At 44.4% G+C, this 16,633-nt stretch overlaps 1 protein-coding gene across 5 annotated transcripts in view; it reads left to right on the top strand.

Moving 5' to 3' along the window:
- Positions 1 to 8,782: 8,782 nt before the first annotated feature.
- LOC110220010 (uncharacterized) overlaps positions 8,783 to 16,633 on the top strand; it is a 35,177-nt gene continuing 27,326 nt past the window's right edge. For 3 of the 5 annotated variants that reach the window (XM_021003855.2, XM_021003850.2, XM_021003854.2), the window contains exon 1: positions 8,783 to 8,874. The gene's annotated coding sequence lies outside the window, so the exon portion shown is untranslated. Of the gene's footprint in view, positions 8,875 to 8,896; positions 12,071 to 16,633 lie in introns of those variants that run through there. The other 2 variants (XM_021003851.2, XM_078145919.1) reach the window with 2 other exon arrangements.

The raw sequence follows: 16,633 nt of genomic DNA, 5'->3' as shown, positions 1-16,633 counted from the left end.
AGATAATTTCTTGAAAAATGATATCTAGGCTCTTTTTTTGATCGTGGCTTTCAGGGAGTCCAATAATTCTTTTTTTTTTTTTGCTTTTTGGTGAGGCAATCAGGGTTAAATGACTTGTCCGGGCTCACACAGCGAGTCCAATAATTCTTCAATTATCTCGCCTGGCTCTATTTTCCAAGTCAATTATTTTTCTCTTGATATATTCCACATTTTCTTCTTTTTTTCATTCTTTTGACTTTGTTTTATTGTTTCTTGATGTCTCCTGTAGTCATTAACTTCCACTTGCCTGATACTAATTTTTAAGGAATTGTTTTCTTCAGTTAGCTTTTGTACCTTCTTTTCCATTTGGACAGTTCTACTTTTTAAGGGATTCTTTTCTTCACTGGATTTTTGTGTGCCTTTTACCATTTGGTCTATTTTGTTTTTTAAGGTGTCATTTTCTCCAGTATTTTTTTTTTGTGCCTCCTTTACCTAGCTTTGGACTCTTTTTTCATTATTTTCTTGTATTACTCTCATTTCTCTTCCCAATTTTTCCTCTACTTCTCTTACTTGATTTTCAAAATCCTTTTGGAGCTCTTCCATGGCCTGAGACCAATTCATATTTTTCTTGGAAGCTTTGGATGTAGGAGCTTTGACTTTGTTGTCTTCTTCTGAGTGTATGTTTTGACCTTCCTTGTCACCACAGTAACTTTCTATGGTCAGAATTTTTTTCTGTTGTTTGCTCATTTTCCTATTCTATTATTGCTATTAGTTTTAACTGTCTGTTAAAGTAGGGCTCTGCTTCCAGGGTGGAGGGTGTACTATACCAAGCTTCAGGGGTTTTGTGCAGTTGTTTTCAGAGATATTTCTAGGGACCTATAAGCTTTCAGTTCTTCCAATGTGGTATAATTTAAGGAGAGGTGTTTGCTACTCTCCTGGTCTATGCTGGTCTGTGAGTGACCACAAGCACTCTTTTCTTACCTGGAACTATGAAGAGGGTTCCTTCTCTACTGTGGCCACAAGTTCTGATGTGCTAGTGTGTCTCCTCACCCTGAGACTGCCACCCAGGACTGCAACCTGGATCTGAGTATAGGCAAAGCAACATAATCCCACTCCCAGTTCCAGCTAATAGACCTCTGTTCGATGAATAGCAAGCTGGCCAATGTAGTTGTTTTGTAGAGTGCATGGAAGGGAGGAGGGAGGAGAGTGTAAAGAGACTAGGAAGGTAGGAAGAGGCCAGGTTGTGAAGGGTTTTAGATGCCAAACAGAAGAATTCATATTTGATCCTGGATGTAAAAGGGAGACAGGTCAGCTCATTGAGCAGGAGTATCACATGATTAATCCTATGCTTTAAAAATCACCTTGGCAGCCGAGAGAAGGATGGATTGGAGTAGGGCAAGACTTAAGGCAGGGAAACCAGTTAGAGAGGTCTATTGCATGTCGTGTAAGCAAGAAGTAATGCGGGCCTGCATCAGGGTGGTGCCTGGGTGAATGGAGAGGAGACCTAAATCTCCCCATGCATGTCTCAAATACTCAGAATGGGTCTCATTGGTGTGGATAACAGGGCACAAGACATCCACAGCCGCTCATCCTGTCCCATTCTTACCAATATCATCCCAGAAGTTTACCCCAAGAGGTCACTGAATAGGAGGACACAGTGAGTCTTCATTTCCCTCACATAATCAGCCCAACTTTTTTTCATTTATGCATTTCTTTGGTAATATCTTTTACCCTACTTCTCTATATAACACAAAGGCAGCTAGGTGGTGCAGTGGATAGAGCACTGGCCCTGAAGTCAGTAGGACCTGAGTTCAAATCCAGCCTCAGACCACACACTTGACACTTACTAGCTGTGTGACCCTGGGCAAGTCACTTAACCCCAATTGCCTAAAAAAAAAAAAAGAAGCAGAAGAAGAAGACTGGAAAAAATTCAATGCTGCTACTAAATTGCGTGGTAAAGTAGGGCAGACTTTATATTACTTGAAAGTTATTGGGTCTCGTGTGTTGGGTATGTCATTTATACCAAAGGTGGGGGGTACTAATTCATGGGACGTTGTCCCTGTCACAGAAAGTGCTATTCCCCCACAATCACCATCTGGTTATGTCCCACCTTTGCAGCTGTAGCTTCAGTTCAGTATAATTAGTATGCCCCAATAGAAAGACACTAACCGGGACCAACCCTCGATCCATGACTTTTACCTCCCTGCAAAGTGACTACATTTCATTTAAGGTCAGAGTCTCCCGGGGAATACAACAGTACACCAAGACCTGAATTGTCTCTGTTACCGTCAGTATACCTCTACCACCTATTCCTTTATGTATTACCCCAGACTATGACTCCTGTAATTCCCTTGACTTTGGCAAGGTAAGCAATTGCGTCCATAGCATTGCCTTCCCTGGAATAGCTAGTGGAGGCTTCTTCATTGTGTCAGTGCTTGTCTCTACGACTGTACAGATTATGAGCCCAAGTGTTTCCTTAGCAAACCTTACCAGAAATGGCACAGATTGAATTATATATGACAACAGTTTTGCCAAACAAATGTTAGCTCCCACAAATCTTACATGGAGCTTAGTGCCTCTAGGTCAGTTTTTCATCTGTGGGGATAAGACATGCCTCCCATCTTCCAAATTGGTATGTAACTTGTGAGATCACCTCCATCTTTAACCATCACCCCATCTTTAACAACAGGACTGACGAGAAGAAGTGCTATTTGAAATCTGAATGTATGGTGACATAGCCATAAAAAAAGAGAAACACTAGTGCATAACCCCTGTGAATGAAAATGGGTTGGGAATGAAGATCCTCTGGTCCCTCTTTCCATCCACAGGAGTGGCAGCATTAGAGTAAGCTACTGGAAACCCATCACTTGAAATTAAGAACCCTGCCCAGGCCATATGTAAGCTCACTTCCTCCCTCCAGATTGAGGTGGCTCCCTTAGCACAATGGGCCTTACAAAGTCATGGTTCCTAGATCTTATCACAGCATCACAAGGAGGGGCCTGTGCTATAATCAATCAGTCTTGTTTTTCCTATATTAAACTGTCAGGGGAAATTGTAATGAACCTTCATGAAATTCAGCAGGTTATAGCAGAAATACAACGGCCCGAACCAAGTGATCCTTGGTGGAGTTCTTCCTCCAGGTTCACTTGGTTACAGGCTAATGGATTATTCGCCACCATAAATAAATAAGTTCTTTTTGCTTTAGGTATGATTTTTATTTTTGACCCATGTATTAACTGTTGCCCTGGCCTGTGTGAAAAAGGGACATCTAGTGGTTTTTCTCTTGGTTTGCAACCCTGATTCTGATGATGACGCTATGACAAGCTTCATAGATTTGGCTTTTAGATAATTGATTCATGGAGGAATGGGCTGACTTCTCCCTGATTAATCAAAGTGGGGAACGGATGATATAGAGTGAAGACCAGTTACAAAATGGAGTTGGTTTGGTGTGGGAACCAAGAGACCCAATTAGATTCTGTCTCATGAATACTGACTTATCTTGGGCTGACACATGTATTATTCTCCATTTTGTCATTTTTTTTTTTTTGCAAATCATCCATGGGGAAACTAAATGGTATATGTTAAAGATTGTTTCAGGGGCAGCTAGGTGGCGCAGTGGATAGAGCACTGGCCCTGGAGTCAGGAGGATCTGAGTTCAAATCTGGCCTCAGACACATAACACTCACTAGCTGTGTGACCCTGGGCAAGTCACTGAACCCCAATTGGCTCATCAAAAAGAAAAACCCCAGAAAGAAAAGATTGTTTCAGAAGTGCAAGTGCATACAGTTAATCAGCACCTCTCAATTCTGAGAAAGAAAGACCCCAAAGCCTACTCACCCTACTCCCAACTTGACTAAAACTTACTCTTCCCCCCTCCCACTTGGAAAGCCCCTAATCTAGGGGCAGCTAGATGGCGCAGTGGATAGAACACTGGCCCTAAAGTCAGGAGGACCTGAGTTCAAATCCAGCCTCAGACCAAACACTTGACACTTACTAGCTGTGTGACCCTGGGCAAGTCACTTTTAACCCCAACTGCCAAAAAAAAAAGATTAAAAAAAAAAGAAAGCCCTTAATCTTTCCTCCAATTAGAAATCAGATTATGTAATGTTGTGTCCTGCTAATTGTTTTCTTTTAATTAACTGGATTTTATTTGATTTTTTTGATTAATAAATTAATTAATAAATAATAAATCTGTCTCCCTCTGTATTCAAGGTCTTTGCGTTGACTGGAGAGTCCATTGACTATTATGCCTGTTTTGCTAAAAAAAGTTGTGAAGGTTGGATTGTTCTACAAATTATTACATTATATATGTTATCAATTATATTGTTATTATATTATATATTATTTTAAATCTATTATTATGCATTATAATTACTTATTATTATGACTTATGACATATAAAAAATTCAGAGATAGTTTCTGGGTAATTACTTATTTTATCAATCATGCCAGCATATAAGGGGTCAGGGACACTCTCAAATGCCAAAGAGCAATAATGGTGGCCTCTGTATACATGTGTGCCTTTGGGTGGATGAGTCGATGTTACCCACAAGTGGCAATGAGGTCTGATTGGTTAACAATTGATTGATTGTTGTCCTTTGTTCTCAGAGGACCAGGATGACTTCACTATGTTAGAGTCAAGTTACGGGGTATCCGACTGCAGCTGACCAGAGCAATACGAGCTCAGAACGCTCTACCACAGGTCGGGCACAAATAGTCCATGTGCACACGTGGGCCGGATGCTCTAACGTTGTGCGTCTGGAGTTTCTTTTGAGCTATTTCAATTCCGTTTTGCTCGTAGAGCACAGCGCTATCTCTGATAAGGGCACGCCAAATGGGCAGTGCTGTGCCAGTGTCTCCCACATCACACAAATAATTCCACGGCTCTCGAGACCTTGAGAGTGTCCCTGTATTGCTTTTCCTGACTACCATGTGAGTGCTTGCCCTGCGTGGGTTCTCCGTAAAGTAGTCTTTCTGACAAGCGTAGGATTGGCGTTCAAACGATGTTGCCAGCCCATCAGAGCTGCAATCTCTGTGGCAGAGTTTGAATGCTTGGCAGTTTAATTGGAGAAAGGACCTCAGTGTCTGGTACCTTATCCTGCCAGGTGATCTGCAGAATCTTCCTAAGACAATTCAATTTCCTGGCAAGGTGCTGGCAGACTGAACAGGTTTCACAGGCATGCAACAATGAGGTCTCTAGACCTTCAGTTTAGTAGTTATTAGCATTAAAAAATTATGAGTAGAACTTTTGATGAACTTTTTACTGGAAAACAAACCCACTTACCATATTGATATTATTATGGTTATTACATAAGTATGGGAAATGTAAAGGACTTTTAGCAAGTGTGTGACTAATTTTGTTGTATATTTAAGATATCTTTGTGTTATAAAAATGGCAATAAATCCTTGATTTCAACTAAAAACATGAGGTAAATTATTGTATGGTTTTATGAAAATGGCACAGGAATACAGTTTTTATGTCAAGATAAGAGGGGTAGAGAGGGCATCTCTACATGAAGGTTGGAACACCAGGCCCAGGAAATAGTGTCGGGTGGGGGGAGGGGCAAAAGAAAGATGTAAAGGCAAATATACACAAACTAAACTCAAAACAATCCCTTTCTCTCCCCCACGGCTATAGTAAATGGAGACATTAAAATAAATCGTTTAGAGCAAGGGGCACTTAAGAAGCTAGAGATTGTAGGAGGCCAACATTCTCAAGATCACATAGGTTGGAGAGCAAGGGTTCGTATTCAAGTTCTAGAAATTCTAAATCCAGGCCTCCAACAGCTCCTGACTTTATGGCTCAAAGCCCCTGGTGGGCAGTAACTTTCCAGGGGCACAAATCTTACCTAGGGCCTATAAATACCTTTGAGCACCTCAGCCAAGAGAGGGTAGGAGTTAAGGGCTTCACAGCCTTGTGAAAGAGCATAATCCATTGTACGTGTATAGCTAATATCAGATTGCACGCCATCTTGGGGAGGGGGGAAGTGAGAGAGGGGGAAAATTTGGAACTCAAAATCTTATGGAAGTGAATGTTGAAAACTAAAATTAACTAATTCTTTTTTAAAGGGCATATCTGTGGAATGGGTTTCATAGATGCCAGTGAACCATGGCCCCTATCTCTCCACTGTCCCCTAAACGAACACAGACTAAACACCTCCCTCTACAAAACAACCCTTGGGTAGCTAGGTGGGGCAGTGGATAGAGCTCCAGCCTTAAAGTCAGGAGGACCTGAGTTCAAATCCTGGCCTCAGACACATAACACTGGTTTTGTGACCCAGGGCAAGTCACTTAACTCCATTGCCCAGCCCAAAAAAAGAAAAAGGAAAAAAACAAAAAAACCCCAACCCTTTATCTTCTTCCCATGAGTGGGAAGAGCTCTAGTCGGTCACAGAGTCATTGTTTCTATTACTAACTCCGCCTTTAACTACTAGTGAGAAGATCACTTAATCTCATCTGTAATCTGGAGGTTGGATGGTGGGGATTAAAGAGTAGAATCAAAGTGGATAATCTTTCAAAGCACAGTGGATAGGGCCTGCAGTCAGCATGTCATCTCACTGAGTTCAAATCTGGCCTCAAAAACTTCCTAGCTGTGTGACCCTGTGCAAGTCACTTAACTCTGTTGGCCTCACTTTCTTCATCTGTAAAATGAGCTGGAGAAGGAAATCGAAAACCACTCCAGTATCTTTGCTGCAAGAGTTGACACACCTGAACAGCAAATCTTCAAAGTTCCTCTCAGTCTCTGATAGTCTCTGATGCTATGACCTCAATAATCTCTATGACTTTTAAAATAATTTAAAGGGCAAGTTAGCTGTCATAGTGGAAAGAAGCAGGGGTTTCACATCATAGGGCCTGGATTCAGAGCCTGCTGCCAGTTATTGCCTGTTGGAGTATGGGCAAGTCACTTGGACTGGCAAATTACATGCAAATGAGAGTCCTGGACTAAATGACCTCTTCACTCCCATCCAGCTCTAAAGCTGTGATTCTCGGTCCCTTCCATTGATGGCATTCCAAGACCCTTCAACCCTTCCCTTCTTCACAGTCTGGCCTGGGTAGAGTGCGACCTAAACTCCACTTCACCTGCCTCTTCACCCCTCCCCTTCAGGTCCTTTGGCTCTGACTGCGTGGGGAAGAGGAGAGCTCCAGTTTCCTCCTCCATAACATAGGAGATTAGGTTCCAGAGAATCCCTTCTGGCTGTCTCGCCTAACGTGCTTTCCTTCTCTCTAGCTCCCAGCAGACTGAATTGGCCAGGAAAGCCGGTGTCACCTTCTGTAGTAGGTCAATCAATAAATATTTATCAAGTTCAGTAAAACTTGGCACTGGGGCTAAGGCAGGTTGAGGGTAACTGATAGGCCTCTGTCTCCCCCTGGGAGGATGACAGCAATTTGTTCCGATGGCTGTGAAGCTGGCGCTGTGGAGCTCTTAGGGCTTGGGCAGACGTTGAAGAAGCCAAGGTCCTCTGCTGCATCCTGGACCCTCACCCCTCTTCCTGACTTTGTATTGCCACAGGACTTTGATGACTCTGGAATACAGTGAGATGACTTTTGGGCAGCTCTGTCTCATTTAAATCCAGTTCACCCCGTGATGTCATTGGTCCTCTTGGAAAATGAAGGATGAATGCCCTGTCCAAGCACTATGCTAAGTGCTGGGGGATACAAAAAGAAGCAAAAGCAAACAAGCACAGAAACCCAGCCCGAACCCTCAAGGAGCTTACACTGTAAAAGGGGAAGAAATATGCAAAGAAATACAAAGGAAGCCGCATACAGGATAAACAGGAAATAATTAACAGAGGGAAGAGAGGTTGAGAAATCCTTCCTGTAGAAGACAGTGTAGACCAGGGCTTCTTAAACTGTGAACGCCTGACTGAATGTGGGGGTCCTGCAAAATTTGGCAACAGTCAAAGGTTTCTGAACATGCAACGAACAAAAATTAATTCAAAATCAAATGCATAATGAATCTGAGGTGCTTCTAGCAATGTTTGCCTGTACTGCATCAAGGGACTTTACTGCGGCCTTGGTTCTGAACACATACGTGCACTTTGCACCGTGCGTGTGGTCGTGCTACCCAATGCTAAGAAACGTCACTAGGAACACCTCGGCTCAGATTTGAGACTATTGTATGTTGTGAATTGCGGTGTTTTTGCTGTACCTACAAATTGGTTAAATGAATTTTGCCTCGGGAGGCAGAATTTCCCACAATTTCTGAAATGGCCCTACATACACTTTCTGCCGTTTTGTACTACGCATTTATGGGGAGCAGCATTCTCAGCACTGGCGATTATAAAATAAAAATATCAAACAACTCTGAAAAAAAACGCTTAAGATGCCCTATGGCCTGCAGTATCAAATATTCCTAGTTCTTTATGTAAAAATAAATGAGAACATCCCTCTCATTAGTATGCAAATTTACTTTAGTTTTTAATAAATGGTAAAATTATATGTATGCCAAAGAATTGTTTTAAAATAAATTTCTTTATGATTTATTATCAGAGAATGTTTGATTTGTATACCTATTTTATACACCTACATACCCAGGGTTGAGAAAATATTTCTCAGGCGAAAAGGGGTGGGGAGTGTGAAAATGGTCCAGGACTCTCAGTCCCAAGTGGCTGCCAATCCGTCTCCTCGGGGCGGGGCCCGGGGCGGGGCTCAGCCACCCGCCTCCTGCCTCTGTCAGGGCCGCTCCCCTGTTGCTCCGCCCCACCGCCTTTGCGTCCCTCCTCCTCCCCATGCCGCCCCGCCCCTCCAGCCCGCCCCGCCCCGCGTGGACTACAAGCCCCAGAGTGCCCCGCGGCGGGCTCCTCCCCTCCCTTCCCCCAGCGGCTCTTGGTGCCGGTGCTCGGCTGGCGGCGCTGGGCAGGTGAACGCGGGCTTCCGGAAGAGGTGGCTGAGGCGGTGAGTGAGGCGGGGCCGGGGGCCCGGGGCCCGGGGGAGCCCCTGAGGAGTCGCGGGCACCTTAGTTGGGCGCACCCCGGGGCGGCCGTGATGGGAGCGTCTCAAAGCGCCGTGAAAAGGCCCCTTCGTCCCTCGGTGCGGCTGCTCGGGGCCGCGGCCAACGCGGGGCTGTCCAGGCGGCCCCTTTCCGAGGCCCCGGGGTGGCCCGAGCCTTGGGGTGTGCGTCCGGCCTCTGCCGGCCTGCGGCCCCCCCCCTTTATGTCCCCCGCTTTTAGCTCTTAGGACGTGCTTGTTGACTGACTCCTGGACCCCCGCACCGGTGTGGCCAGGCATGCGGAACGCAGCCCGCCCCGGGAGGATTTGGGGGGACACGTCGGGACTGGGGCCCCGGGAGCGATTCTTGGTTTTTGCTAGGCAGTAGGGTTAAGTGACTTGCCCAGGGTCGCACAGCTAATACGTGTCAAGTGTCAAGTGTCGGATCTGAACTCAGGTCCTCCTGACTCCAGGCCGGTGCGCTATCCACTGTGCCGCCTGGCTGGCCTCGGAAGTGATTCTTACGGGGAGCTGGGGAGTGCCGCCTGTTGCCAGGGTGTTTGGTGCGGCGGTGAGTATTCCCTCTGGGAGGTGACCTCCGAGGCCGTCCTGAGTTCTGGGTCAGCCTCTTCCCAGTGAGCTCTGTCCATCCCTCAGCGCCCGCCGTCTGTCGGTCAGCGCTCACTGCCCATCCCTCAGCACTCACCGTCCTGGCCGGGCCGGTGGAGGCCAGTTGCCTTTACACTGTCTGCAGAGAAGCAGCTGCGGGTGAGGGCTCGAGTACGCCGGCAGGGACCCCGCCCGGAGCAGGGAGTTACTACTGTGGGATCCCCGGGCTCCCCCAGCCCCCTTTAGCCCCCCACCGCCTGTCCTGGATGTCTGACCCACGCACACGCCTCCTTAGAAAGCCTTTCTGCTTTTCTGTCAGAGGTCAGTGATGATGGTACCGCGGCCATCCCACTTACCCTGAGCTAGAGCTCTCGATGGGCTAAAAGGAAAAACTGACCAGAAGATGACCAGAGTTTGGGAGAAACTGAAATTTTGTGAAGGTAAAGCATTATGAGACCAGCTTCTGGAAATAGCAGTGAAAAAATGGTAGGAGTACAAGGCAGTGTGGTGCAGTGGGAGAAACACTGTTTGACAGTTGACACCCAAGACCCGGGTTCAAATCCTGCCTCTGATGCTTGAAAACTTTATTGCCCTAATTGACTAAAGCTCCTTGGGCCTCTGCTTTCCTCAGGGTGTGAAAAATGAAGCTGTGTGAGGTCTTTTCTGTTTAATGCTGTATCTCCCCCCCCCCAGTTGTCTATTAATCCACCGTTCTTCTGTATATATTGTAAGGCAATACTCTTCTGTTCAGATGCATTCAGTGGCTCCTTATTAGCTTGGGAATAGAATAGAAACTCTCTACCTTAGCATTCCAGCATAACCTGACTTCAGCTAACTTTCCAGCTTTATCTTCCAGTACTGTGCATCATATAATCTACATTCTACAGATTGGACATTTTACTACCTCCCCTCCCCTATTCTCTCCTCTTTGTGCCTTGGCTCAACTCAGCTTCTCAGCCTTCCTTCTGCTCTGTCTCTGCTTCTTGAAATCCCTTTTTTCCCCCCAAGGCTTGATTCAGGTACCACATCTTCATGAAGCTTTCCCTGATTCCCCATTTCCTCCCTCCTTCACTCTGCTGGAAGTGATCTCTAGGTGCCTTTCACTTGGTGGACGCTTAACAGATGTTTTTGGAATTGTACTGTGACTTGGGCTGAGAGGAAGCCATTTTTAGGGGGGTGTTATTGTTCAGTCCTGACCCCATGTGGGGTTTTCTTGGCAAATATACAGTAGTTTGCCATTTTCTTCTCCAGCTCTTTTTACAGATGAGGAACTGAGGCAAATTGGGTCGAGTGACTTGCCCAGGGTCCCAAAGTTAGTATGTATCTGAGGCTGGATTTGAACTCATGAAGATGAGTCTTCCTGATTCCAAGCCCAGCTCTCTATCCACTGTGCCACCTACGAAAGTTAATTCTCTGGGGCTCCTAGCTGGTCCAGTGGATAGAGCCTTCAAAAAAAAAAAAGAAAGAAAAGTTAATGGTCTTTATCTCATTATGAAAGGTATCAGTAAAAGCTGGCACCACCTTGAAGCCATGGCTGATCTCCGGGGATCAGCCTTTCAAGCTGTTGCTATCTTGATGTGCTTTTGTAATAAGCTCTTCGTAATTCTTCGTCTTGAGTTTTGCCTGGCTAATCAGGGTGAAAGTCTGAACAAAGGATTTTCTTTTCAGCAATTCTTCTCCTAGAATATTCTCATTTGGAAGTGTCTCAGGGAGTCTCAGGCTTGGTTTCCAAAGCCTTCCTATCTCTTGGGGCTTCTTTCTTTTTTGGGGGGGTGCCCAGTTTTGCTGATTAGAGCTTTCAGGTCCATGGATACTGAAGTGTCCAGGAGCCGCCTGGACACCAAGCTGAGTGGCAGGTATCTCTAGTGGATGGAGTATCTGTGGCTCCAAGAAGCTGCGGCATGTACAACAGCCACATCCCAGTAAACCATCTCAGCAAATGGGCTGAAACAGGTTGAGGGTAACAGGCCCCAAACCTGCTGTTGAGTTGGGTCTTCAAGCATGTGGAGACTTCACTGGGGGCGGGAAGGAATGGGGAGATGAGAACATTTTGCTCCAACTGCCCTGAAGGCAGCTGAGGCAGGTGCTGTGGAGGGCTTGGAGTTTGGTGAGACATGGAAGACTGCATCTGGGACATGACCAGTCATCTTGACTTTTGTCTTGCCACTGGACTTTGTGACTCAGAAGAGGTGGCTCCTGGGACTCCTTTCTGCAGATTCTATGGTGCTTCTCCTTTCTTCAAAGGGAAGATGAGACCTGGTTTGGCAATGGAGCCTCAGGGAGACAAGGTCCCAGCAGTTCTCCAGCATCGCATCCCTGAACAAGTCCTCAGAACTGGGTCCACTTGTGTCTCCTCCTAGGTGAGTTCCATGGCCACATCCTTGAAGGTCACCAATTCCCGAGTTCAAGCTGAGAAGATGGCAGGGACCATGCTCTTCCAGAATCAGCAAAGCCCTCCTCCGCTGTCCCTCTCCAGTCGGGCTTCCTACACCTTACCACACTCCTCAGTCTGGCAACACTGATCTTCATGCTGTTGGCTTCAAAAGGCCTGGGAGTAGGTATTCTGACCGGTAGTTTTGATGAATTTTATTTTATTAAAGAGGTATTTATTAACACATGGGTTGTTAACATATTGGAAAAGCTACTGACCTTGAACCACCAGTGAAAACAACTGAAGTGTATATCCTTATTTAACCACCTTATTCATTGCTAACAGTGCTCGAGGTTCTCTGCTGTGCTGGAGATGCAAATGACGGTCCTCACACTCAGGAAGCTTACTGTCTAATGGGGAGGGGGGGAATAAGGCAGGTACACAAATACATAATAGAATATATACTGTTTGCTAAAAAATGTAAGTCCGAAGTATTTAGGAGAATTGGAAAGAACCTGCTTCCTTTAATGTTCTTTTTTTGAGCCCTTGAAATTCCAAACTGGCAATTAAGTCCTGGACTTTTATCAGTGCAAACCATGATGTGATCTCCGAGAGTAACTCTCTTTCATCCTTCTTAATTTAAAAATGTCCTTGATAAAATGTAGGACATGGAAATGAATCAACAAAATGAGTGCTCACTTCCTAACCTGTGGAAGGGTGTTGTAAAAAATTTTATATCCACCCACATAATGGGATTTCTTTTTGAAGTTTACTACTGTTTAGCTTGCTTCCACAGAATTAGTTGAGTATTTTTGAGTTCAGCCACAACTCATTGAGAGCAACACATTCTTATTTAATCAGATAAGTAAAAGTACAGTCCTTTTTGGAGGCAGACCCAGGCAGGCACAGTAGCCAGTTATATGACTAAAGGCAAAAGTCATTTTTCTTTTTGGGGCCTCATTTTCTTCCTCTGTAAAATGGGAGTGGGCTCCCATGATCCCGAAGGCCTCTCTGCAGCCCTCAGTTGTATCATCAGGTGACCTATTTGACTTTTTAGCTGTGGGCAGTTTGTGATGGTCATTCTTTTCAACTCAGCAAGCATATAGGAAGCTCCTACTGTGTTCAGGGGCATTGTGCTAGTCTTTGGGCAAGGTGTAAATAAGATCCTTCCTGGCCTTAATAGCACTTATATACTAGTAGGGGCAGCTAGGTGGTGCCATAGTGCATAGAGTACCAGACCTGGAGTCAGGAAGACTCCTCCTGATTTCAAATCTGGCCTCAGACACTTACTAGCTGTGTGACCCTGGGCAAGTCACTTAACTCTGTTTGCCTCAGTTTCCTCATCTGGAAAATGAGCTGGAGAAGGAAATGGCAAACCATTCCAGTATCTTTGCCAAGAAAACCCCAAATGGGGTCACAAAGAATTGGACCCCACAGTTCTTGATGGCAAAAATAGTTCATCATAAATTTTTTTGCAGATTCTTTTCAACTTTCCATATATAAAGCTAGTGAGATTATCATAATAGCTTATGCTGCAGCCACTTTAATATATTTTCATCTGAGATAGGTAGGGCAGGTAGTATTATACCCATTTTACAGATGAAGAAACTGAAGCCCATAGAAATTAAGGGACTTACCCGAAGTCACTTAGGTAGTAGTAAGTGGCAGAGCTAAGAACTTATATATCTGAAATGGAATTAACAAAATTTAAATATTGCCACTCTTAAAATTGAGTTCATTTTTTCCTCTTGGGGTGTACTTCTAGAGTTAGCTCGTGGAGATTACTCTTATTTCCTTTTCCTACCTCCTAATAATCTCAATTGTTTTCACATTTAAATGTTACGTGGATGTTCTATGTTGTATCTAGTCCTTGTGTGTGCGCCTACTATGGTAGGTGCTTGATAAATGTTTTTTGAATTGAATTGTTCAATCCTCCAGCTGGGGCTCAGTGAAAAGAGACTTTGCATAATGAAGACAGAGTAGCACCGTAGGCAATCCTGCTGATTTCTTATTTTGAGCCCAAAGGTGTCAGTGATGAAAGACTTGCAGTCCAGCCTGTTCTTTATCTGGTGGAGGATTTGCCTTCTAGAAATTGTCTACAGGCTGATGCCTGTTGGGTTATAAGCCTGGGTCCCTGAAGTTCATGGTTAGTCCTGAAAAATTCTCTATCATAATCACATATCAGGCAGCTGGCAGGCTTTGCTATATTAGATGTATGAATTTGGAAAGGCCACTTAACCTTTTAAAGCCACTTTTACTTATCCATTAAATGGGGATAATATTTGTACCATCTACATTACAAGATCGTTGTGAAAATCAGATGTAAAGTATTTTGTAAGCCACTCGATGCATTATAAGTTCTTAATCATTGGTGGAGGTTTTAAGAAGAGTGTGCTAGTTATAGCTATCATAATTAGAGCTGAAGAATAATGTGTTCAACAGCTCTCAATTTGAACTGAGACTCAAGTTAAGAGGATGGAAACCCCCAAATTTGAGAAATTAAATTACTCTATTGCTATCTGATTCAGAATTTTCCTTTGTAACTAAAATAACTAATTTGGTCACGTGTGAGTGACTGATACGAAATTCACTTGTGCCCCATTAGCATTTTCTCGTGATCTCAATTTGAGTGGCTGCATGGTATAGTTCATAGAGAATTCCTCCCTCCTCTGTGTTCTAGTCCAGAAGCTGTGTGACCCTCAGCAAGTCACTTAATCTCTCTGTGCCCCAGGCAACTCTGTAAGACTATAAATTTGCAACTGAACTCCTTTCTGCTCTCCCTTCACACAGCCACCCAGTTGCCAAATTGTTTCACAGCTTCTTTTTTATATCTCTTGCATCTACTGTCACCCGGCCTAATTCAGGGCTTGCTCCAGGCCCTCATCACTTCTCTCCTGGTCTATTTCAGTGGCTTCCTGAATGATTCCCTGCCTTAAGTCTCACCCCATTGCAATCCATCCTTCCAACAGTTGCCAAAATGGTTTTCCTAAGGCACAGGTCTGACTATGCTGCTTCCCCTACCCAGTCAGTTCCAGTGGCGATGACCTATTTGTTCCCGCCTCTGATCAAACAGACACTTTTCCATTTGACATTTAAAGCCCTTTTCCAACCTTCCTGCTCTTCCTCTCCTTCAGACACACACGCCACAGTCCAGCCAGACTGTGTGCTGCAGTTCCTCTTCCTTGGTACTCGGAGCCGTGCTTTGCACAGACTGTCCCTCCTGGCTAGAATTCATTTCCTCCCCACTTACCTCTTGGAATCTCTGGTTTCCGTTGAGGCTCCATTCAGATGCTACCTTTTCTACATGAAGCTTTTCCTGAGTCTCCCTAGTGCTCCCCCTCCCAATTACTTTATAGCCACTTTGTGTAGATTATGTTTTGTAGAGACTTTACGTGCCCGTGTTGCCTTCTTCAACTGGATTGCAAGCTCTTGCAGGACAGGGATGGCTTCACGTTTTTGTCTTTGCTTAGCACTTCCATACAGGGTCTGGGTCATAGTAGTTACTTAATAAATGCTTTCTGTTGCTGTTTTATTGATGAGTTGCCAAGCAGGTGCTGGTCTGCAGTGGCAGACATTATTCCCTGTGCCGATGAAATAGTGAGTCCAGTCCCCAAACCCCAAATTTTAAACGTATGGATACTTTTCCTCTTGGCTCAACAGATACTTCCAAACAAGCCATGTTACAGTGTATGCTCCTAGCCTCTACACAGTTTATTGATTGTTAATGGAAAGATGGGATGTGTCCTTTAGCTTTTTGGAGGACTAGAAAAGCGACATTGTTTTGAGGAAGATGGAGCGGGTTTCATTGGAGTCAGATTCATAGGAATAGAGAAGCTGAAGGGGAAACATTGTCTGCAGCTGGAGGCAGAAGATCTGGTTTCATTGTCTTAATTCTGCCATTCCTAACACCTGAACCTTGGGTACATCATTTGAACATTGATTTTTCTAATCTGTAAAATGGGAATGATAAACTTTGACTAACACGAAAGGGTTAATAATATGAGGAACCTCCTTAAAGCCCTATAAAATGTGAGCTCCAATTTATTCTTATTATCCCCATACTCTTCAGCTCTCAGATCATCATTAAACTCTCTAGGCAGGGGTCCTTAACATGAGGTCCAGGAATTTGCTTTTAAAAATATTTTGATAACTACACTTCAGTGTAATTTGTTTCTTTTGCGGTCCTGTGTATTTTACTTTATTCATTTAAAAATATTATTCTGATAAGGGGTCCGTGCCACAAAAAAAAAGTTTATGGATCCCTGACTTAGAACTATTAAGACTGTTAAGCAAATGAAAAAAGACAGATGAGGATGATGGAGCAGCTGAAAAAATCATGGCATGTTGGTGCAGGAGGGACCTGAGTGGTCACTGAGTCCAGATCTCTGCCTGAAAAATCCCAGAGTTCTTAAAACACGGTGACATCCCTGCCCTACAGTAGAAGCAATTCGAGGAAGCATTTTGCAAGGAAACCAACTGTAATAAATTACTCCTGGAGGACTCCAGCGCGTGGGTGTTTTCCACGAGGAGCTCAAGTCTTGCCGACCTTTTGTCATTTAAAATTGTTTGACATGAATGTTTCTTAACATTTGTGGGTCAGTTTTGTTTATTTTCAAAGATTATTTCAAATTCCTTCCTGATATTTAAGGAAATTACCTGTTTGTTGCACATTGCTTTAGAGAATCCTCTTAGCTTTATTCCTTCCCTTCCAACGATGGCTTTTCTTGAATTTCAATAAAGCCTTTG

This window comes from Phascolarctos cinereus, unplaced genomic scaffold, assembly GCF_003287225.1.
Source record: "Phascolarctos cinereus isolate Bilbo 61053 unplaced genomic scaffold, phaCin_HiC Scaffold_726;HRSCAF=1367, whole genome shotgun sequence".
In the NCBI taxonomy this organism is placed as follows: Eukaryota; Metazoa; Chordata; class Mammalia; order Diprotodontia; family Phascolarctidae; genus Phascolarctos; species Phascolarctos cinereus.
Note: the sequence above shows the minus strand (reverse complement) of the source record. Positions and strands in the feature narration are given on the sequence as shown.